The sequence below is a fragment of the Rattus norvegicus genome, chromosome 1, assembly GCF_036323735.1.
Source record: "Rattus norvegicus strain BN/NHsdMcwi chromosome 1, GRCr8, whole genome shotgun sequence".
Lineage (NCBI taxonomy): Eukaryota > Metazoa > Chordata > Mammalia > Rodentia > Muridae > Rattus > Rattus norvegicus.
The window spans coordinates 154,890,333-154,914,735 of NC_086019.1; the positions used below are offsets into that span (position 1 = coordinate 154,890,333).

Consider the following 24,403-nt stretch of genomic DNA (forward strand, 5'->3'; position numbering starts at 1 on the left):
CAGGAGGCTTCTGAGTTGGCCCAACTTCCCCATGATCTAAGCGATGAGGGCAGAGAACAAAAAGAAATTATTATGCCTAGAGAATTAAGCTAAAAGATTCCTCAAAGATACATTGGTTAAGACCAGCAGACCCTGAGCAAGATCCCTTTCATAAGGGATTTCTCTTATAAAAATGTTCTCTTAGCATCTGTGGTAGCTGTATTATTAATGATTGCATTGTGTAAAGGTATGGTTCTCAGACTTCATTAGGAATTTGAATCTTCCAAATGGCCCATCCCACTTCTTCTAGCATGTGGCTATATAGTCTTAGATGTTTGTCTGTGACTTGACATTGATTTTGGAGAACTCTGGACCCCAAAATCTATTTACAGAATGATTGCCATGTATGTGCTAAGCACTTTGTGTGCACAATGAGAAGTAATAAAATAAGTAAGAACTCAAGTCCCTGCTCTGTGAATATCTTAAATTCATCAGGGGCAACAATGGGATGTGTGAAAATCGTTTACAACAGAAGCTATGTAAACTGAATATATAAACTGAATATGAGAAACAGCATTTCAGAGACTGGTTGCTTTCCTTTGTAAGAATATTTGAAGAAAAAAAATCACATAATATATATCCAAGAGAGTATTGGGGGAAATGGAGGTGAATATAATCAAGGTACATTATGTGAAATTCTCAAAGAATTAAGAAAAATATTTGTAAATGGAAAGTACATGTGTGTGTGTGTGAGAGAGAGAGAGAGAGAGAGAGAGAGAGAGAGAGAGAGAGAGAGAGAGAGGAGGAAGAGGAGGAGGAGGAGGAGGAAAGGAGGGAGGGAGGGAGAGAGAGAGAAAGAGAGAGAGGATGGTAGTGACTTGTTCCCTGTCTCAAAGGCGCTATATGCATGTTATAAGCTGATTTAGCCCTGGGATATGTTCCCTAGGCTAGCTGACTTGCCAAAAGTTTTCAGAAGGAACATGGTTTGTTGCTTGTGAGTTGAGTACGCATTGAGTATGTTAGGGCTTCTTGCCAGTTTTGGGTCAAAGGTAAACTCATGTCAAATATGTGCAAGAAGCACTTATTAAAGTCACGTTTACATATAGGCCAGCAAGATGGACCAGCATGTAAAAGTGTTTGTTGCCAAAACTGAGTTCCATCTCCAAGACCCACATGGTAGGAAGAACTGATTCCTGGACATTGTCTTCTGGCCTTCATACAGTTTCATGCCATATGCATGTCTAAATAGGTACTTATAATAAAGTTCATTTGTATACATAACACTAGGGAAAATAGCCTTCCAATGTGGACATCAATGGCCAATAAGTAGTTGGATACATATGGAAGACTAGGGCACTTGTGAAACTCAGCTTGAAATACTAACAACATCAGGGCTGGCACTATAGAGATTTTCTATTTTCAACCCTTCCTACTGTAGGCAAACAAATTTATTCAGTATAATAAATAACTTTGTTGGTGGTCTAAGTTTCTGGTGACCCATAAGACCCACATATGACCAGCTTTTAATTACTAATAAGTATCCCCAAAATTTAAAATAGCCTTTTTAAAATGAGGATTAGTTTCTCTCTGAAGAACATGGATAGTTAGTGTTGCTGTCCACTCAACACCTAGTAGAACCGCCATGTGCCTGCTCCTTGGGAATGTCTTCAAAGACCCCCGTCTGAGTGCCTGAAGTCCTGTATTTACTGGGATTTCCTGTACACAGTACTTAGGATGAAGTTTAACTTGCAAGTCAGGCACAATTAGGAGGCAAAAACCAACTAATAAAATAGAGCACGTATCACATATTTGTTATAAAATACATTACCAAGTTCACAGAAGCTTTTGGTAATAAAATTGTCAGCATCATTGCTTTTGTGGCTTGGGGCCATTATTAAGCAGAATAATGGTTATTGAAACATAAGTGCCACAATTCTAGGGCAGGCAATCTGATAAATAGGTGTGACTGAGTGACTAAATGGATACATACTCATCAGTACAGAGCTGATGTGTGCATTCTCTTACATGCTTCTTTTTCAGTGCAGGGCAGTGGGGTGGGAGGAGATGTTATGGGTAAGGACTGATGTCCTCAGTGTAAGTGTGTCAGCTGAATAGCAATTAGACAGCTTCGAGCCCAGATTCTACATTTCCGCCCTGAATATAATAATAAACACACTTAGAAAGTCATTAAAATAAAGGAGGTTGCCGCTTATCAGCTTATTAAAGTCCCCCTCACATTTGTACCAGATCCCAGTGGCTAACTCCTTGACAGCCTCCGATTTCTCTGTCCTCCGTTTTCCTTTGTTCATTCTCACTCTTTACAAAGATCAGTAAGGAGGGAGCTCCAACTCACAAGGGAGACAATGAGCTAAGGGAAGGGTCAGTGTGTGAAACTCTCAGGGATCAGCATGATCAGAAGGTAGGCACACTAACAGAATTGTCATAGCAAGAACAAAGGACATTGCTGCAGAGCATAGCATTGAGAACTGAGGAGTTCATTTCTGGAGCTAAAGAAGGTTCTCTTAAAAAAAAACTTTCAAATCAATTGTCTTTATTATAATTTTTCTTTTTTAATTGTAAATTTTATGTATTTACATTTCAAATGTTATCCCCTTTCCTGGTTCCCCCCTCTCCCATGCCCCCACCCTCTGCTTTTATGAGGATGCTCCCCCTCCAACCCTCCCACTCCCACCTAGCATTCCCCTAATCTAGCCTTCACAGAACCAAGGGCTTCTTCTCCTATTGATGGCAAACAATGCCATCCTCTGCTACATATACCAGTGGAGCCAAGTACCAAGTGTACTCTTTGGTTGGTGGTTTATTCCCTGGGAGCTCTAAGGGGTCTGGTTGGTTGATGTTGTTCTTCCTATGGGTTTGCAGAGAGGGATGAACAGGCTTGGGATGGGATTAAAGCTAGGCTAGGTGTGAAGATGAAAATCAGGAGTGAAGTTGTCCTTGCAGAACAGACAGCTTAGGTGAACATGGTAGGTCATGTATGAAAATTATATGAAACAAAAAAGGATTTCTATACTCATACTGTGAACTCTGAAACCTCCAGTGTAGTCAGAGTAGGCCAACACGGTCCATGTAAATTTATAAAATTTATAAATTTATAAAATGCTTTCTTCAAAGACAGAATGACTTGCCTCATTTAGTAGTAAGAGTCCTATAAGCATTTCCTCTTTGTATTCATAAAGGAGGCAGAATATTCTCAATGTGGGGTTAGGGATGTTGCTCTGTTCTTAATTTACTGGCATATTTGAAGCCCTGGGTTTGCCCACTCCATGGTGGCACATGCCTGTGATCACACATCTTGTGAAATGGAAACAAGGATCAGAAGTTGATCATCACTCATAATGACTTCAGGCCCAGTCTGGGATATATGGGACACTGTCTCATAGAGAGGTGGGGTGGAAATACCATAGAAAGGCCAAAAACAGAAACAACAACAACAACAACAAAAAACAGTGGGGGAAGGAAGGACCAAGAGAGGAGGGTAGAGAACAAGGGAGGAAGGAAGAGAGGGAGAAAGGCTACAAAACCCAAGCATGCAAGCTCAGTAGACTATCGTAAAGATGATACAGGATTTGGACACTATACATGTAAGGTTTTTAAGTTACTGGTCCTTTGAGAAATTAAAAATTATGTTCTTTTTCTTAAATAAAACTTACAATCTATCCCAAAAGATTTGCATACAATTTCCGGGAGAAATGGATTGCATGAAGCCATTTATGGACTCTAAGAAGCAGAGTTGAGGTTAAGAATATCCAGAGGGAATGAATGTTCAAGTTCCCTTTCATCTCTGAGAATTTACGATTCTCATTTCTCTGGCTCAGACTTTTCGCCTGGTTAAGGAATTCTTCGCCCCTTTCTAAAAGAAACACTTTGTAAATGTCAGAAAAGTAAAAAATTGCATTCCCAACTCTTTGTCTGCACAAAGCATGTTCAGCTTCACAGCAGACCTTAGCAGCAAAGATCAACAGGCTGGAGCAGGTTTGGGGCAGAGGACCTGGGCACACTCTTTCTGCCACCAGAGCCTGCTCTCCTTGGGCCCGCCCCCTTTCTCTCTAGATAGTGTCCAAGGCAATTTTCTGTTTATTAGTTAGTGTCTGAAGCCTTTACAGGTTCAAGAACCAAGAGCAGTGACAGCCTACATTTCTAAATTTGGAGTTGAACTGCCTTAGGACTGTTTCTTTATGTTGGATAAAGCCTCATCCCAGCAATGGTCTGCTTTCCGATTAGCCCCATCAACCCGCTGGAAGCATCGTGCAGTGTCCAAAGGTTCCCAACACACAGGATTTTCAATATGGACAGAGACTGTTCATAGAAATGTGTCAGTTATAAAAGTGAACACTAGCTCTTTCTTTTTTCATCGGGGTCACAGAGGTATACTTAAATTGGATTCATCTTTTTCTCTGTACCATTAAAGATATTGACAGATTCAGAGTTGCAAGAGTCTGAAATTTTGAGCATAGCTAGCTCATAACATTGCCTTTCTGCTCCAGGGTTGGGTGGCAGTTTATAAATCAAACTTAAAAAAAAATGATGAATTGGAAGTCTCCAGCTCAATTAGCTTAATGTGGGTAGGAGGCTTTCCAGGTTGTGCAGGCTCTGTTTTACTCATGCTCCGAGCAGACTATTATATAAAGTGTGGCTTAGTACTAACGTCTGAGGCTCAGAGAAATGAAGTTGGTATTTTTCACTTCAGCATCCAGTGTCATCTTGTATTTCATGGCTTTGGATTGGATCCAGAGCCACTGAGTGACGTTCCTCACAGTGATTTATACTGCAGCCACCTTTCCCTTGTTATCTTCCTGCCTTCTGACTGTGCTAAGGAAGTGGCCTAATAGAAACGCTGCTGTCACCCGGTGATTTAATTGGGGGAAAAAATCTCAGCAATTTAAGGGGGGAATGAAAGCAGGAAACAGAGCCGTTTTCCTGTCAAATAAATGCTCACGTGAAAAGGGCCCTGGTGAAGCAGATAATGACAGCCTGGAGAGCTTACTTACATTGTGCCCATCTCACTTCAGGGGTGAATTTCTGGAAAGAACTGATTATGAAGTTGTTTGGGGTTTTGTTGTTGTTGTTATCGTTTTGTTTTGTTTTAGGAAATACATTGACATCCTGGGTAATATTTATGTGAAAGGAAGCATTTTGAATTTAGTATATTTTATATGGAATGTTTAGTCTTTTTTTCTATTGCCATGTTTTAATACTCATGACTAAGTACTCTGCTTTTCCCTCTGGCCCTTCCTGTCTCAGTCCTTCTATCTATTGACTTCTACACTTTATTACTTCAGGGTATATTTACAAAGTTTATGTATTTGCCACTTATACTGTTGCCAAGAGTAGCCACTTTTGGAATGACTAACTCTAGCCAATTATCATGTGTGTTGCTTCATATGATTAACGTTTTCCTGGTGAGAATTTTTCCCAATCTACTTTCCTAGACATTTCCAATAATGCAATATATTATTAATTATAATCATTTTGTTATCCAATCAATCTGTTAAACGTATCCTTATTATGTAAATGTAATTTTGCCTCCCTTGGCCAATATCTTTCCTGCTTTGAGCCTCACCCCCAAACACCATGGTTTCTGGTAACTGCTCCTATCTGTTCTGATTCTGCAAGGTAAACCGCCATTTCAAAGACTGTATATGGGATAAGTAGGCTTTGCCTTTCTGTCCATGGTTTTAGTAAAATAACATCTCTAGAGTTCATCAGTGTATTTGCAAATGACAGAATGGCCTTCTTATTAATAAATAGGTGATAATCTATTGTGTGTATGTGTGTGTGTGTATTAATTCAAGCATGAACTGAAAGGCATTAGATTGATCTCATACCATGTCTATTGTGAATAACACAGCGAAACATTTATGTGCAAACATCTCTTGGACATACTGATTTTCTTTTATTTCAGGGTGGGGTTGAAATGCCATTTAGCAGTACTAGTGTTTGTGAGTTGAAGACCCTCTAAACTGTCTTCCACATCATTTGTTCCTGCAAAGGTTCTGTTCCTGAGACATTCGCACCTGTATCTACCCTTTACCTTTGTTCCATCTGTGCTGACTGAACTCAGACCACCATGTATACTAGGATGTCTTCCACCACTGGATTATATCTACCCTTGCCTAATGCCTGGATGATAGCCCTTCTGCTTTGAAAAGCTGGGATATCATAGCTTATCCTGGTTTCAATTTGTGTGACCATTTGTGGATCTTCTTTCAAGAAATGACTTCTCAAGTATTGCTTTCAGTTTTATAATGAGGTTATTTGATTTCTTGATACTAAACAATACTTCCTTACAGAGTTTGTTTATTAAGTCCTTGATTTCTCTCCAGCCTGCTGATTGTTTCCCTTTTGTGTGGAAGCTGTTAGGTCGATATGACTATATTTACATAGATTTCCTTTTGTTGTCTTTGTCTTTGAGGTCATATAAAAAATACAAGAGATGTTCACCAAGAAAATTTTTACAAAATTTGTGTGTGTGTGTGTGTGTGTGTGTGTGTGTGTGTGTAGTGTGTGTGTGTGTAGTGTGTGTGTGTGTGGTGTGACTGTGTGTGTGTGTGTGTGTAGTGTGTGTGTGTGTGGTGTGACTGTGTGTGTGTGTGTGTGTGTGTGCATTTTCTTGAAGTAGCTCCATAGTTTTTATGTCTTTAATCAAGCCTTTATCCATGTAGTATTGAGTTTTCTAGATGGTTTAGCATAAAGGTCAATGTTACTTCTTTGGCAAGTTGATATCTGTATTTCTTAAACCATCTTTGAAGACTTCCTTTTCCCCATCATAAGTTCTTGGCACATTTTCCAAACACCGTTTGGGTATAATTGTGCAGATTTGTTTCTGGGTTTGTTCATCTGCTCCTTTCTTCTGGGTCTGTTTTCATTCTGGTACCGTTATCTCTCAGTGACTTGCTCTGAGCTGGGCTGGAGATTTTGAAGTCAGGAAGTATAAGCCCTTTAGTTTTGCTCTTTTCTCAGGCACTTGTTTTTGGTGCTCATTTGGAAAGGAATTGTATTGTATCTGTAGACTATTTTTGGCAGAGAGGACATTTTCACAATAGAATTTTTTCCAGTCTGTGGATACAGAATACCTTTCCATTTACTTGTGTCTCTTCTAGCTACTTTTATCGAATATTCTACAATTTTCTGTCTAAGAGTCTCTCGCCTTCTTGGGAAAATGTATTTTTAAGTATTTTATTTTATTTTATTTGTACCTATGATCAGTAGGATTCTTTTTCTTAGTATTGCTTACCAGGTATCCTACTGTTAGCTGTATAAACATAAACACTATGGATTTTCATAGCAGTGAAGTGAGTTGGAAGCCCCAGTCTGCTGAAACCTTGAGATATAATCAATCCTGCACTGCCTGAAGCCTAGCCTGAGTGGTCTCACCGTGTGCAAGAAATGTTCAAGGGGCTAAGTCCATGGGCATCAGTCTGGGACATGGGGGCAGGGGTGAGGCTGTATTTTGTCGTAGGGTCCAAGGAGAGGATGCATAACAAAATCTTGCACTTGCTTCTGCTTCTTTCTCTTTCCTACAAGAACTGCTGTCTTTTTCTCTGATGGGCTGTCTGCAGTAATAGGAATGACATCGCAAATTGTCCTCTGTGTTCTCTTCACTGCTTCTTTTCTTCTTGGACTATAGCCAGGCCCTGTGTCCTCTTATTGGAGTTTAAGTCTTGCAAGCTTGCTTTTATGTGAGAGCAGTTGTGACAATTATGTGTCTCTTCACAGGGGACAGAAACAGTAGCACCCTATTCTGCTGGCTTTCTCTACCCCTAGCAAGTGCACATTAACTGATGAGGCTGCGACCATTAAAATGAAATAAATATGGTTTCTCTGGGACTTTTCCATGTTTACTTCATGTGCCCTGAGGTGGGTCATTGGTTTCCCTTGACTTTGCCTTTTCATATTTCTAGCCCTCTACTTCATGAATTCTTTTCTTTGACACAACATGAATTTGATTTCATGTGTCTAGGGGGAGTAAAGATTGAAGCATTTTTCTTCACAGCAACTCAATGCGAAAGAAAATTACAGATTAAGCTTCCCCAAGAGCACTGACATAATAGCCTTGTGAAATTTAAATGAGAATTAAGTGAGATTAGACATAAGTCTGTCACGTGTGAAAAACTGAAGTTCAAGTTGGTTGTTCGGAATAGTTTGATTTATATGGGAGAAGCACCGTGTTCGGTACTATACAGCAGGCAGAATAATGAAGGCAAATATTCTATCCACTTTTGCTTCCATATGAATGCTATATCATAGTGCATATGTCCTCACATTCATATATGGCTTCTGATGGTTTACAAGATGTCCTTGTATGCCTGTCAATAAATCCATGCCATTTGTTTTGAGGGTTAAAGCAGTAGTAATAATAATAAAACTTTGTATAACAGTAAAAATTTCAGGCAAGTTTAGGAGACAATGAAAATTATTATTTAAACGTATACTTTGGTTTTTCCTTTTCATGTTAGCATGTCTATGGCCATCATCCCTGTTCAAGCATTGTTTAGGCAGATATGTTGATCATAGTTCATGAGTGTTGCTTCTCTGACAGTTCTAGGAGACACAATCTAATGGCACACTTCCTGTATCTCTGGCTACCACCTCTTTCTAAACGATACCCAAGCCTTAGGTACAAGAGTTGTGTGGACAATATATTGCACAAGGCACAACGTTGTTATCCTCAGCATGTTGGTGGGTTATGGCTTTCTGTAATGGTCTCTCTCAAATAGACCATTTCTTTAATGAGGGATGAAACCTATACTGATATGTGCAGAGAAGGATAAATATTTAGAATGTACTTCAGAATTGTACTGGTTTAGTAAAGTAGCTCTTATAGTTTCTTCTCCAAGATCTCGTTGGCCCTACATTCTAGACAAAGAACTACAAACAACTAAGAAATGCTGAGAGTGGGAGAAATAGTCTTCCCTAGGGTAGAAGCCCCTAATTGGTTATCTAACACCAAGTAGTGAGTCCTGAATCCATACACATGAAGGTAATGTTACAAAAAACACACTTGTTGCACTTACATATTTTGTAACAACAAGGAAACAAATAGAGACTATGAATTTGAGAAACAGCAATCTTGGAGGGGAGTGGTATATGGGAAGGGTTTGAGGAAGAAAAGGGAAGGGGGAAACAGTGAAATTATATTTTAATATTTAAAAAGATTTAAAGAAGAAGCAATAGGTTTATTTCACTGTGCCCAACACTGAGGAAGCAAAATGTTACTTAAAGAACATTTCATAAAATACAACTTTTGTTGCTTGTGGTCAATGGAATAAACATTAATTATTATTGCTCTTTAATAATGAATTCAGTGTCAATAAAATTTCTACTATGAGGGCTATAGCTAGAGAAGGATGCCTTTCTGACATAAGTGCTCAATTCCTTCATGGTGGGTAACAAGAACTACTGGGATTAAAGGAGTGTCCTATATGTGTCAATCTACTAATTCTTCACAACTGTTAGTTATACTATTAAAAGTATACTATTTTACAGACTTCCCATTTTATAGATGAGTAAACAGTCTTAGACTTATATAATTTCTTTATCATTAGGTAACACATTTTGAATTCTTGTACCTGACTAGCATAAACTAGAAATCTCCTAAGGCACAGGAAGTGTCCTATTATTCTCTATGTATATCCTCTTCCCTGCTTTTTATTTTGTCTTGTTTTGTTTTGAGATGGGGTCTACATCTTTACCCCAAACTGGCCAAAAATATGTGTTCTTCTTGCTTAGTAATCAAAACTCTTAGGAATTTCTGATTCTTTCATGTAGGGAGGTGGTTCTGATGATTTGATCAGGAATCTGTGTGTCCATGCACTAAGGTCCTTGTTCTCAATTGGTTCTTGATCAATTAGTAAAGATGCCAGCAGCTAACGGCTGGGTAGAAAGAAAGAGGCAGTGCTTCCAGGTTCCTCCAGGCGAGGAGAGAAGATGGGGAGAATGGAGATACTTGGGGGAGAGAGACAGAACAGACTCAGAGCTACAGGAGAGATCATCCAAAACATGCAGAAAGGGAAAGGGGCCCATGGAAAGGCAGCCTGAAAGCCTTTCAGGTAGCAAGACCAATGGACTTCACAGAGGGTAACCAGGCAACTAAGCTGGGGGAAGATTTAGAGATGTTGAGCTAGGAGTAAAGGAATAAAACAAAAAGGTATCTGGGCAACTAAGATGAGGACAGATTTAGAGTTGTTGAGCTACGAGTAAAGGTAAGGGCGCGCTAGCCATGAGATTCTGTGACGAGCCATTGAGCCAGTAAGGCAGGTTAAAAGGGAGCTAGTGTGTGTGTGTGTGTGTGTGTGTGTGTGTGTGTGTATGTGTATGTTTGTGTGTGTGTTTGTGTGTGTGTGTCTGTGTGTGTCTCTGTGTGTGTCTGTGTGTGTCTGTGTGTGTCTCTGTGTGTGTCTATGTGTGTGTCTATGTGTGTGTGTGTGTGTGTGTGTGTGTGTGTGTGTGTCTTTCATCTGAGAATCTGAGATAGTTCCTGGGAGTACCTGTGACTTGCTGGGAGTTCAAAGCAGAGCAGCCAAAAAAGTGCCTGTTATACTTTCATTTATTGATAGCATGATTAAACAAGATATTACTTATGAATTCAGCTTCACTTTTATGAATGTAGCAAAAATGGTCTTGAGAATTATTGGATATTAAATAAAACAGCTTTTTAAATTTAAAGGATATTTTATGATAAATGTAAGAAATTAAAATAATGCAGTTAATTACATATAATAAACAAACCTTTTTGGATATTTATTGATTTACGTTTTAAATATTATCCCCTTTCCTGGTTTTCACTCTGGAAACCCCCTATCCCATCCTTCCTCCCCTTGCTTTTACGAGGGTATAAAACGTTTTTTAAGTTCACGTCTAGTGTGGTAACAGACACATAGGCAGTTTTTCCTTTCACTGTCAACCCAGAAATAAAACATTTTGGACTTTCATGGTGACTGCTTTACCTTACACAAGATACTGTATCTAATTATTGTTTGATTAACAAAGCAGCCCAAAGACTAAACTGCTCATTATAGGTTCTACTTGAATTTTCACCAGTATGCAAGTATAATAAAAGATGTATTAATGAATTTATAAAATTCCATGTTATCTCTATGTTGTCAGCATTGAGCTGACAACAAACATTCATCTGGTATCTGTTTTGTGTCAGGCACAAATGAATGCAGAAAATCATAAGGCAAGATATGATAAGAGTTATGGAGATTCAAAGTTGAGAGATAGTATAAGGACGTTGAATGGGAAGCATGAAAGCTTGAGACTATGTAAGTGTGAAGACAAGAGAAGAACTCTTATTAAGATGGCACTTGAGCAAAAGCCTCAAAGAAATAAAGCTGTCAGCCATGTATGCACTGGGGGAGATAATCTCAAAGAAGACATCAGTTACTGTAAAGACCCTGTTCCTGAGCCTTGCTTGCTACAGTCAAAGACATCAGAAGGGAAGTGTGACAACTGAACAAACTCTTGTGTAGTAGAAAATGAGGTTAGACCGGTCCTGAGGGGATAAAGGTGGGTGGACCATCCGTTTCCATGATATTATAAACTGGAATAAATATGTGATTTCAGAATGAGATGAGAAGCAAGTGGAGGATTGTGAACAGTGGAGTAAGATGATGTCATTTATCATTTGAAAAGTGTTTCCTTGGCTGCTCTATAGAGAATAGGCTATTTATGTCAGCATAACAGACATCAAATATTGTCACTTTGTGTGCTCAGCATAAAGCAGGGTAGAAAAGCATAATCTAATCATACTTCACATTTATAGATCTGAGATTGTTTTATAAACCAAATTGGCTTCAAAATTTCCAGCCAAGTATTAGGGCCCTTTATCGTCTCCCAATCACTTTGAGTGAATTTTACTTGAGGTCTTCAGACAAAAATATACAGTCTTTTCTAATAAAAGAGAAATCTAGTTTTATAACAATGGTTATGAAAATTCCAAGGACAGTGGTTTATTGAAATTGATTCATGATGCCTTAGGAAACATTTTAAGATCATGTGACTTCTTTGGTTTTGTTTTTTTTTTTCAAATAATTTTGCATTTATTTAAAGGCTTTAAGTTTACTTTAGTATTCATAATTTTTTATTACTTTAATTTTTTTACAGTCCAGTCATTACTGCCCTCTGGATCCACCCTCCCACAGTTCTTTATCCCATTCCTCCTTACCCCTGTTTTCAAGAGGATGTCGACCCCCACTATCCCCAGGTCTCCCCACTCCCTGGGACCTCAAGTCTTTTTAGAGTTAGGCACATCTTCTCCCACTCAGGCCAGAACAGGCAGTCCTCTGCTGAATGTTTTGGGGTCCTTGGACTAGCTCTTGCATGTTGCCTGGTTGGTGGTTCAATGTCTGAGAGAGCTCAGTGGTCTGGATTATTTGAGACTGCTGGTCTTCCTATGGGGTTGCCCTCCTCCTCAGTTTCTTCATTCTTTTCCTAATTCAGCCACAGGGCTCCCTGACTTCAGTCTAATGGTTGGGTGAAAGTATCTGTTTCTGTCTCAGTCAGCTTCTTGTGCCTCTAAGGACAGCCATGCTAGACTCCTGTCTGTAAGTCAGTAATAGTATCAGGCCTTGGTTTACCTCCCCCAGCCCCGAGATGGGTCCCAAGTTGGGCTTGTCACTGGACCTCCTTTCTCTCAGTCTCTTCTTGTTGAAGTTCTTTTAGACAAGAACAATTCTGTGTCAGTTTTTGACTGTGGAATGGTAACCCCATACCTCCAGTTGATGCCCTGTCTTTCTACTGGAGGTGGACTCTACAAGTTCCCTCTCCCTATTGTTGGGCATTTCATCTAAAGTCTCCCCCTTTAAGTCTTGAGAGTCTTTTCACCTCCCAGGTCTCTGGTAATTTCTGGAGGGTACTCCTGCCTCCCACCTCCCACGGTTGCATATTTCAATTCTGCTGGCCCTCATGGCTTCTCTCCTGTATTCCCCCCATGCCTCATCATGTTCCCCTTTTCCCTCCCCCTCCCCTACCCCACCCAAATCTCTCTCTCCCTCTACCTCCTGTGATTTTTTACTTTTCCCTCCTAAGTGGGATTGACGCATCCTCACTTGGGCCCTTCAGTTTGTTCACCTTCTTGAGTTCTGTGGATTGTATCCTAGGTATTCTGTATTTTTTGGCTAGTATCCACATATTATTGAGTACATACCATACATGTCCTTTTGGGTTCACGTGACTTCTTTTCCTCGATGAAAAAATGACTATCTCCTAGGATATAAACTATGCGATTCACTTTGATTTCAGTTTTTTAAAAAAGGATAGAAGAGTCAAGAAGTAGAAAGATATATCACAGTGTCAAAGAAGATGGCTATCCCAGCCAGCATCCTATGTTATTACATTTTAGCATCTACAGCCAAACTTGATAGAAAACAAAGATTCAATGTTGTTCTATATCCCAAATTCATCAGGCTCAGCCTATTGATTAATGTAAACAAAAATAATATTTTAAATCTGAGTTTTTGCACTCTTCAGAACCTCTACACATTCCCTCAAAATTAAACTACCTATCTTCTTGGCATTTTCATAGTACTATTATTGACTTCTATTTTAATATTTATCACACTGCATTATTTATGAATCTTCACCCTAATTCTGTTACCAGACTGAGAACTATTTGAAGGTAGGAGGTGCATCTTTTTCGTAAGGTGATAGTACTGGGCCGACACTGATGATGGGCTGGATGGACACTCACTGTTTACGTGAGTGAAGGAGAACAAAAAACCTCAAGCTAGTGACCAATCTGAGATGAGGGCTAACTCTCCTGAGAAAAAGGGAAAGCTTCCTTGACTATTCAGCCAGACTTTCCTGCAGAAATGTGTATTTGAGCAGCCAGATTATCGCCCAAAGGATTATGGGAGGAACACAAATGAATACTAGAGCAATAGCATGACCTTAGTCACTAACACCTTAAAGCCATAGCTGGCTGGGTTCAATAAGGAAGGCTACATTGGCAGAGAGCACAGAATGATTGCCCGTGATCTCCAGGTACATTTTTCCCCTCTGGGACAGTGTTTGATACTGCAATGAATTCTTCTGTTTTTATTTCCTCTTTTCCACTTGAGTACCATGTATATTACTGTATTTACTATGCACTAACACTGTCCTTTTATTTGTTATGTGTTGAGGGTGTAAGAAGTTTCATCATGCTCACTGGCTGAAACAGAAAAGATTTACTGTCTCATGGATGAAAAATAGTAATACAAAGTAATTCTCACTGGACTAACATCAAGTCATAATGGCTCAGAGGGAAGTTGGGCTCATTGCCTTTTCTACTTTCTTAAGAAAACTCTTACAACATTTCTCATTTGCTGTACTAATATCCGACCTGTCCACCCAGAGGTAGATCATCTTCCACCTTCCTTCTGAACTACAGCGTCTTGCGAGTCCTCTCTTACTCTACTTCTTTCCTCCTAAATCCTTTTCTGACTCTTCTAAGAATCCTTGTGATTACCTCAGGTCCATAATCCTCAAAACCATCTCCAAAAAGTATCCCTAGTCTAACCACTTCTACAAGCTACTCCTATGAGCAAAGTAACATATTTATACATTTCAGAAATTGGAATGTAGCTAGTTGTGCAGACCATTATTCTACCAAGCACAAGCTTAAACAACCCCTTTGTAAGTATTAAATCAAAGTGTATGGGATTGGTACACACTTTACAGTTCTCTCTATATAATACAATCTGGAAATAGGACCAGAAGCTTCTTTCTTCCCCAAAGAAGAAACACAGGCTGTACAAACACAGATGTAATCTATATAAAAACATAACCTCTGACCTCCATTACTAGTTATTACACGTTGTTTTGCATCTTATCTGAAGAAAATTTCTTCACATTTCTCTGTACTCGTGCTAATATTTAAGTGGTAGTAAGCATAATGGTGAATGTAAATTTACTACTAAGCATATAAAAGTATTCTAGGAACATTTAATGCTATTTATAACCTATAATGGATTTTGTTTTGAAAATGAGGGTTCTAATGTGGAGAAATAATTAAGGACTTGCTCATAACTACCTTACCATGGCTCAGTGTAGCTTTAATTCAGATTAAGTGTCTCTGAATAACTTCAGAAATTTGACTGGGTTTGAAGTTTTAAACATGTTATTATCCTTACCAGGCTTCAGGTTGCATAGATTCAAACAATAGCAGTATCTATACTGTATTATTCTTATAAAAACACAGAGCATATTACCTACGGTCTATTTAAGTATTTGTGACACCTTGAGATTACATAACAGTACTTTCAATTGTATAATTGCACTTTCGGTTTGACTGATAATCAAGTTTCAGGAAAGGGATTACTTATCTTGGTTTCCTTGATGCATGAGTGTGTGCAGCAAATAGGACTCAGTTGACCATTCTCATATCCAAGGTACAGAAAATTGTTACAAAGAAAGATGCCCAGAAAGCTGAGGCTGGTGCTGTTACCCACCTGCAATCCCAGCACTTGGGAGGTGAAGGCAAGTTAGCCAGGAATCTGAGACATCTTAAGCTATGTAATGAGACCCTTCAATTTTAAGGCACCCAGAGAATTAGTTCTTGATCCAAGTGTGACACACATAGAACCCAAGTTTCCTGGGTTTCTATCTACTGGTATTTTTCACTAATGCAGTGTCACAGAACATAGAAGATGGACATCAAGCATGCTCTCCGTAATATTGCACAGTATCAAAGACAAGGTCTATAGGACCTGTGTTTGAAGGAGGAGCTCAGCTTAAGTTCATCTGCAAATGGATTATTCACTCAGTCTAAGAACAATCATATGTTGGAGTTAACCTCTAGATGCTGCTGCTGATGTCACTGCATGGACCATTTACCGTGAACTGAAAATCTCAGTTTTGACTGTTCATAGGGAATCCTTTGGGTCATCACTTAGATTTCTAGTGAGAGGCAATGCTCTGGAAAGACTTCAGTACTAAAAGTGGCTTTGCAGAATGTTGGCTTAAAACCCTGGAAAAATACTGCAGACGTCCTGACTAATTAAATCAAGTTTGAGTCTTAAGAATAGAAAACCGTAAAGATTAAAAAGAATGTTGGCAATTATGTCCACACAATCTCAGGTTCTTCCTCTTTGAAGTACAGCTTAAATTGTGTCTTTGATAAATAAGTAATGAGGTTTCATTTGTGGAACGAAAATATCTAGTCATAACAGTGTTTGATAATAAAAAGGATTTCATTAATAATTGAGAATTAATAATGCCCACAATGGGTTTTAATAGGCTAAACATTTAGTTGTTGGTAAAAAATTGACATTGTAATCATGTCTGTAATTTGCTGATGGGAAGAAGTATTGAAATGAATGCCCCCTTTCCCTCTGCAAAGGAGAGGATGCCAGAAAGATGTGAGCTTCGATGGAAAAAAAATAACGTGCTTTATTGCGCATATCTGAACCTCAATTTCCTCATGTAAAAGTGATGAAAGACCCTTAATTTATAATCTTACTAAATTAAATAACATGAAGAGAGCACAGAATAGATTCTGCAGTGTAATAAGTCTCAGTGAATGCTAGCTGCTGTATTTGTTACCATTTTCAAAGACAATATTGGCCTCGTGTTTGCAGAAAACCCACCTGTGTATTACAGGGATTAACTTATTTTTAGAGTAACGCTGGGATACATCAAAGTACATGGTAAGAAAAACTAGCCATCTCCTGATCTCAGGCTGCTAAGAAGGAATGAGAAGTATCACAGAATTGGAAACTCCTTTCCAAACCTACGTTATGAAAAGGAAGATACAGTCAAGCTTAAGGGATCATATTTCAGTTTCTTTACTGATGTCCCTTTTTGAGTACGTCTGAGGTTTTGTTAAAGTTCTAAGATAAATAATCTTGAACCTGCTGAGTCAGATGTTTGTTTCTGTGGGACCATCTATCACTTTAACTTAGCAAACAGTCTAGCCCTGGAGGTAGAAAGTGAGACAAAGACAGATTGTTTTGTTGGGGATGAGAGTGCGCTGGCTACAGTCTCTCATCTTATATGTTCCTCCAAAAATACACTCTCTGAGGAAACCCGGAAGACTCGCTCCCGAGAGTCACACAAGCAAGTCTAGTTTGCCCTGCAAAGGCCTGGTGGTCTTTTCTGACTGGAATTGCATTCATCTGTTCCACACAGTCTTCATCTATGTATTCTCTTCACCAACCTTTCCTGGGATATAATTCAGGGGAATTAGTTATATGACTTCACCTGTTGACTCCCTCATTCCTGAAACAATCATATAAAACAGAATACAGAAGTCAAAGATGAATGGAGCCATGTTATTTGAGCAGATTATCTGTTTACCTCTATCTGGCTGTGACCTCCGTAAATCCTCCTTTGCTCTGTGCCATGGTCACTCCTGTTTGTTGTCATTGTTTGAACTAAAACTTTCCAGAAAATATTTAGGACTTATTAAAGCAGAAACTCCCATTTCAATGAACTTGGTCAGCTTTGCTTAGCTCAGTGACTCTATTAGACACTTACCCCTGGCCATTCTCTGTGAAGGGAACTCTCTTCAGAGATGTAACAGCATGCTTGCATTAATACCAGGTTCCCAGTTAGAGGGTTTTAGTCTCTTTCCTTCCCTATGCACTGTTAGCCATTTTTGTGTACCCTACTTAAAACGGAAACTTCTTTTGCAAGCTGGGTAATTTGGTGAGTTCCATAACACATTAGTGAACACTCTGGAAATGTTCAGATAATCTTGAGAAAATAATGATAACGGAGTGATTTAATGGCTCCAATTTACAGACGAAACTGTGAATTGAAGACAAGTTGCCAGAGGTCATAAAACTGGTGAGGGACAGAAATATGTAGTGAAAGGGGCATCAATATGATTAAATATTTTAAATGATATATTTTATTTGATGCTTTTTATAATAAACTTTCTATTGTATTATTTATTTCTCCTTAAGAGAGTACATTTTCACGATGCCTTAATCAGATAATTATGTCGTTAAACATAATTATAGATCTAAGTTGTATTTTAGAAGATACTTCTTTAAAATTGCTTTCAGTCATGACCTATTTTGCCTCAGAAATGTCTACAGAATCACCCATATATAAGTATATAAAGATATATACAAATAAACATTCATTTACAATAAATTATGCAATTTAATTTTAAATAAATCATTGATACATATTATTTTACATTGAATTAAAGATGAAAAGGAAATCACATCCTAAAAACGTAGATATGCTTATTTTCATATAAAGTGTTAAATGTAATTTATTAAATGTTTTCAGACATATAGCCTCATCAATGGTTTTAAATGTTAAGCCAAAATTCTGATTTTATAACAGAGCCGAGAATGTCCATTTTACATAAACACAGAGGACAAAATGGCCCAAGGTTATTTAGGGCCCTTTTAGAAGGTGCTAGAAATTCTGTCCTAGTCTCAAGACAAATTTAATCATTGTTTATGCAACTCAAGTATGAAAATTTAAAAACAAACTTTATAGCGAAACATAATCAAAGGCTATATTAATAAAATACAGGCAGTGGAACGGTGGTGGGAAGTCTCTACTAAAAGTCTTTTTCTGTTATTAAACTATTGTGTTTCTATGAGTGAAACAAACTGCATAGTGTGTCAGACACTGTGACTCATAACCATAAAGTGGTCTCAGGTTAAAGACACTGTCTCCAGGAGTGCACGGTGTGGCCCTGGCAAGCTCAGTGAGGAGTGAACATGCAGTGTATTCAGAACCAAGGCTACCATACAATCAAGGGATGCTTACTGTTTGGAGCACTCAGTCCCCAGCTCAGGCGCTTGCTGGAAGTCGGTGGATCCTTTAGGAGACGGAGACTCACTGGAGGAAGCAGTTCACAGGAAGAAGGCCTCGAAGCTTGAGATGCTGGCTGTACTTCCTGTTCACACACTGTGCTTCTTGAGTGCAAACACAACGTGACCTTCCAGGTGCTGGCTTTTGCCACCAAAACTTCCTTGCCTTCTGTCATATCTTCCAGGCCTTAATGGGCAGTTTCTCCTAAGACAATATCCTCTCTTCTCCGCTAAGTTGGTTTTGTCAAGATGTTTTATCACAGCACTGAGAAAGTAACTAATGCATTCTATAGCACACAGGTCAGCATAGCTAGAAATGCCTTAAACTCATAATACATTTTTATTAATGTGTGTCTAGAAAACTTATTCTCTGGGCACTTATTTCATGGCTCCCACATCTGTTATCCAACTCCACGGAGCAACATGATTTTGAGAACATAGTTTCAAATTTCATGACTATAAGTGATAAAACACATTATATTTAAGTTATATTGGAAAGTGTACATATATTTAAGTGTTTCTCAGAAAATTTTAGTTACCTCAATAAAGTCTTTGTAGTTTACTTGTACAGGTGGCAACATAAATTCCTCCCTATAGGCAGAGTAAAGAGTCATACGCCGAGGTTTCTTTTGCTATCACTTAGTTTTAATAATTAGTTCACAGCCTGTTTTATGTGCAGATTCTCTAATTCCAAGCATCCCACCGTTTTCGTGTAAACATGAATCTATAGAGAAAATAGATGTGTTTTTATTTGCTGGAGTGTTTTCATGGATAAATATGTAGAATTGGATTTTAAGCTATGAAATGATTGGTTTTGTACTGGAATGACTAAGTGGTAAGATATGTAAGATTTGTGAGCATTATTGATACGGTTTAATATTTTTGTCCTCTATGGGGACTCTATTAAGGGCTGAACATTTAAGAAAATTATGTTCAAGTTATGGGTAAATGCACTTTCAAAATTCATTATGTGAAGTTAAATTAGCAAAATCAACTGTGAATCAACTTATTGTATAGATGTGAGCTTTTTGTAGTGTCGTCTATAATATAGGCATAGATTGCTGAAAATATCGTCTTGGACAAGGAAAACACCTTGATTAGTCATAGGGAGGCTTTCCTTCTATCTAGAAAATGTGGGCAGAGTGAGTCACCTCAATGTGAGTTTGTCAACCGTGAACCTGCTCTTCTGGCCCCATTAGAAACCTGGACCTTGAATCTTACTGAAGTGCAAGAGAATTCAGACTTTCATGTAACTTTGACCTCCTTGTCGCCAGTCAAAACCTACTTTGCTTTTTTATTTACTCCATGCTTTAGAGCTGTAAATGCAGGCACCAGACCCTGGATGGGAGAGTTCAGGTGACCAGAAGTTAAGTCACCTTCCTGGCCAGACTGAGTAAAAGCACAGAAGCCAGAATGATTTGTCAAGGCCTCAGCCGGTCACTCTGTCAGGACACCAAGCACTTACCTGTTTGTGCCATGTTTGAATTAACTGTCAAGCTTTTCGGTTTTCTACCTTCCAATTCTGTTTCCCTCTTTAATTTAAACCAATCCATTTCTTTCCCTTCTCTTTAATTTTTAATTTTTTGTGCTTTTTAAAATCTGATAGCCGTGGTTGAGGCATCGTGGTCTGAGTGAATAGAAACCACTGTGCGCCTGGGTGGGAGCTGTCAGTTATTCCTTCCAGCTAGCTAATCTGGAAGGAAATGAGCTGCCAGCAGAATGTTCTCCCTGCGATATGTTTTTATAACCACCCTCTAAATCACTGCACCCCATGATCATATCTACTTTATATCTTTTATCACAATCTGATTTTTTATTATTTTTATCTGTGTACGATGTCAGACTCCTTTAGGCCAAGGACATTGTCTGTATTCATCTCCGTATCCTACAGAAAACATGGCCACACTCGCCAGATGCATCATCGGTAGTGATTTTCAAGTGAATGAACAGACAAATAAATGACCTAAAAACTTGCCTGTGATCAATAGCTTTTGGGGACCAGACGCTGAATTTGAATTGAACTAATAGGACTCTTGTGTTTATTCCATTTTCCCCTTTGCAGATATGAAGGGTATTAAAACAGTCAGGCTTAATGTAAGTCACTCTCTGTGCACTTGTAAACTCAGACTCATGGACATGTGTTCATGTCGGAGAGAAGAACATCCAGAAAAACTAAAGAGAAAGGAAGAGAGAATGTTATTTGGAAAAAAAAAAAGAGTATCTACTTGGTTTTTGTTAACTTGGCAAATGGTTCTGTTTAGTGCTGAGCTAAAATGCTTAAACAAACCTGGTCATCTTTGCTCTATTCTAGAGCTAGCAAAGCATTTTCATCTCATAAGGGGGCAAGTGCCTTTTAGTTCAGTGTCACGAGCTGTGTAGGAGGCAGGACTGTGGGTCTTGGGCTGTGCTGACAGAGCCTCTCACTTGCAATCTCCATCCCAAGCTCATGCTTTCTCCTCTCTTCAGAATAAGCACTACTGAGGTTTAGGATGCTGACCAGCCTGGTATGTCTATGCTCTGCTCAAATTTGTCTTCGTGTTTTACTATGCTCTTGCTGCTCATCGAATCTATTCCATCTGACCTGTCATTATCTGATATCATCTGAGATATTAAAGACTTCATTTGATTCTTCGCACAATCTTATGAAGCAGGCTTTATTGCCCTATAGTCTCATGAGGCAGGCATTACTACATCTTATAGAGGAGGAAAGTAAGGTCCAAAGAACTTCAGCTACTTCTCTCCTGTCACAGAGTGAATTAAGATCAGCATCAGATGCGAGGTTCATTACTTCAAGCTGCGAAGTACTTCGTTGTATTTGGAAAATGTTAAAATCCTTACAAAAGAGAACTAAGCACTTAAACAAACAACTAAGAAATAAACAGGAAAGAAATATGTGTCTGTGTGGAGAAGATCACAGGAGTATAAATTATCGGTATGGCTGGGATGCTTAGTATTCTGGGGCCCTTCTCGGCTCTCCCATGGCATATTTGAAACCCCCTGCATCTGGTGCTCACACATCTGCATTCAATCCCAGATCCGCCATCTCATTTCTCTGTCACTTAATTCATCATCGTCTAAACTGCAAAACCATAAGATTAAAAAAAAGATATTTGGCATGTGTCAGGAATAAGAAAAAAATGTCCTTTTTGTCCCTTTGTCTTTCTTTGAATGTGTGTTAAATTTGTATTAAAAGTCCAATGATGCTTTGAAAAAGTATAAAACTAATATAATGTGAAATGTGTTTTGCAAACTCCTAAAGCTCTTTAGGTATGTCGGGCATTAGTGTTTCTCTGTTTGCTTTAGTAACCTCAGAATTTCACGAATGACATTTTTAAGTGGGGCTTTCTTTTGGCACAAGAGATCTTTGCTTTGGTGTCAGCAAAACCTGTTATTTATGACCAGTGCTGTGTTTTGCTTTAGATTGGTACCTTTATCAAATCGTTTAGGTGATTAGAGATCATGATGGCACCAGAGCTTTAAGAGTGTGGTAGTGTTGGTGGTAGTGGTCTAGATCACAAGGGGATCTCACTAGCACAGAGACTGATTTTGTTTTTGTTTTTACACTGAAGTCAAACAGCTACCAGAGCTCGCTCTGTTGGCAGTACGTTGACTGCATTAAAGAATAACTAATACATAGCTTCTTTAGGTTCCCATCTTATTATGTGCATTGTATACATACATTCCTGAGCTATTTTCTACTCAAAACATAGGATGTGGTAAGTACCATGCAAAGGTGTTCCATTACTAATGCAGTGATTATGTTTTAGGTCTAGTGCCAGTAGAAACACTAGATGTTGGGGAGGCTGAAAGTATCCTGGCTTCTTCTTCACTGAGCAGATCTACCTCTGAAAACAATCTGTGGGGAGCTGTCATGCAGAAAATTACTGTCTTCATGTGTGGTTTGTGCTCACTTAGTTTCTTGCCTTGAGTACTGTGCTCGGTCCTCTGGTGTATTGTGCATTTTGAATGCCAGTTTAAAAACTGCAGCTCAGTGCACGAATACCTTTTAATGTCTCCTTCCTTGAAACCTAACTGGTTGTCTACTGTCAGATCAAGCTAACGTGGATCTGTAATGGGCCAGCACAGAACTAACACTCAGTGGTGGTATGATATCATTTCAATGTCACTTATAAGACATGATTAGTTACTTTAATTTTCATGGAGGTTGACATATTTCATTATGCAAAATAATAATTATGTTCTATATGAATTTCATGGCTCCTAAACTCATGTCATGAGAATTCTAATTAGAAATATGTGAGCCATGCTGAGGGCAAATGAGCTTATAATTTTACTTGAATTAAAATTTCAGACCCTTCCTCAAGGGTCCTCTTTGGAGGTAGCACTCACCTCCTGGGATAGTCTAATAGCCTTCCGAATCTCTAAGTCCTCAGTTTGTATTGCTGATAGAAAAAAAAATGGATGGCACTTCTTTATTGAATAGTGAGACAGAAACTCAGACCTAGCATGCTCCAAACTCCAAACCTGGGAATACAGAGGCCATGGGACATAGTTGTAATGGCAATCATCTAGTACTTGGGGAAGCTAAAAAATCACCCCTAGCTCATTGGTTATTAGCTATGTGAACTTGACAAGCCATATAATGGCTGAACACTTCATATATTGTTTTGGGAAAAATAGCAGCTCCTTTGAATTCTCACAGCAATTTGCTTGTATCTCTCCTGAAGGAAAATACAGGAAAGAATGCTAACATCAATTGGACACATACTGCATGCAAACCCTTTGCCAATAACACAGGTCTGTTATGTAATGTACATGAATGTGTTAAACACCATTAGCAGTCTGATTTTGTAGTAGACTCGGTAGGTGCAAGAGGTGAAGTAGCAGCCTAACTTCAAACAAACAAACAAGGATGAATAAAGAAAGATCTACACATAAACTCATGACTATTTCTTATTTTCACTGTAATTTCCTGGCTCTGGGTTAGTTCGTGTTCTATTAAGTCTATAAACAATTATTTATTCCAAAATTGTCAGTTCTTCTCATATCTCGGTACACTGGACATCAATGATATAGTATAAGATTTATTGTCATGTCACAGTTCTCATGGGGACTTCCGAGTCATGTGAGAACAAAGATAGAGAATTAAATAACAGTTTTAGGAAACATAGCATGCCAAAATTTAAAAAAGATAATTTTTAGCAATATAAAATTTTATCCTGGAATGGCATCGGATGTTTTTTCAGCAATAACATTCTTACTCCCCCCTTACCCTACAACGCGTTTATAAACCATCCCTGTGAGTTGCACCTTCAGGACCCAGGCAATGAAGCATCCCATTGACTGTATAGCAGGATGAGTGCATAGTTCAAAGTTCTGCTCGTTATGATAGCTGTCTCGTTAAGTCTTGTTAACTTAATGACACTGATCTTGTTTAACATGAGTTAAACAGCAACAAGCGACTGTGAGGGTTGGGATCTTAATAACTGCCTTAGGTCTTTTGAGCGCTATAGAAATAAGAAGAACTTACTGTAAGTTTCACAACAACACATATTTATCTAATAATGCAGCCATCATTATTCCTCAGTAATTTCTGAACCTCCTTTAAACCAGATACTACATAGTACACACACACATACACACACACACACACACACACACACACACACACACACACACACACA

The 24,403-nt window shown here is 38.6% G+C and overlaps 1 protein-coding gene and 1 long non-coding RNA gene across 20 annotated transcripts in view; one reads left to right on the plus strand and one right to left on the minus strand.

The window, feature by feature from the left end:
- Dlg2 (discs large MAGUK scaffold protein 2) overlaps positions 1-24,403 on the plus strand; it is a 2,051,694-nt gene that overhangs the window by 1,025,788 nt on the left and 1,001,503 nt on the right. The window lies entirely within an intron of this gene.
- Positions 18,239-24,403, minus strand: part of LOC120097343 (uncharacterized) — a 35,135-nt gene continuing 28,970 nt past the window's right edge. Inside the window, exon 4 of the long non-coding RNA XR_005494592.2 lies at positions 18,239-20,930. This is a non-coding gene — a long non-coding RNA (uncharacterized LOC120097343). The remainder of the gene's footprint in view (positions 20,931-24,403) is intronic.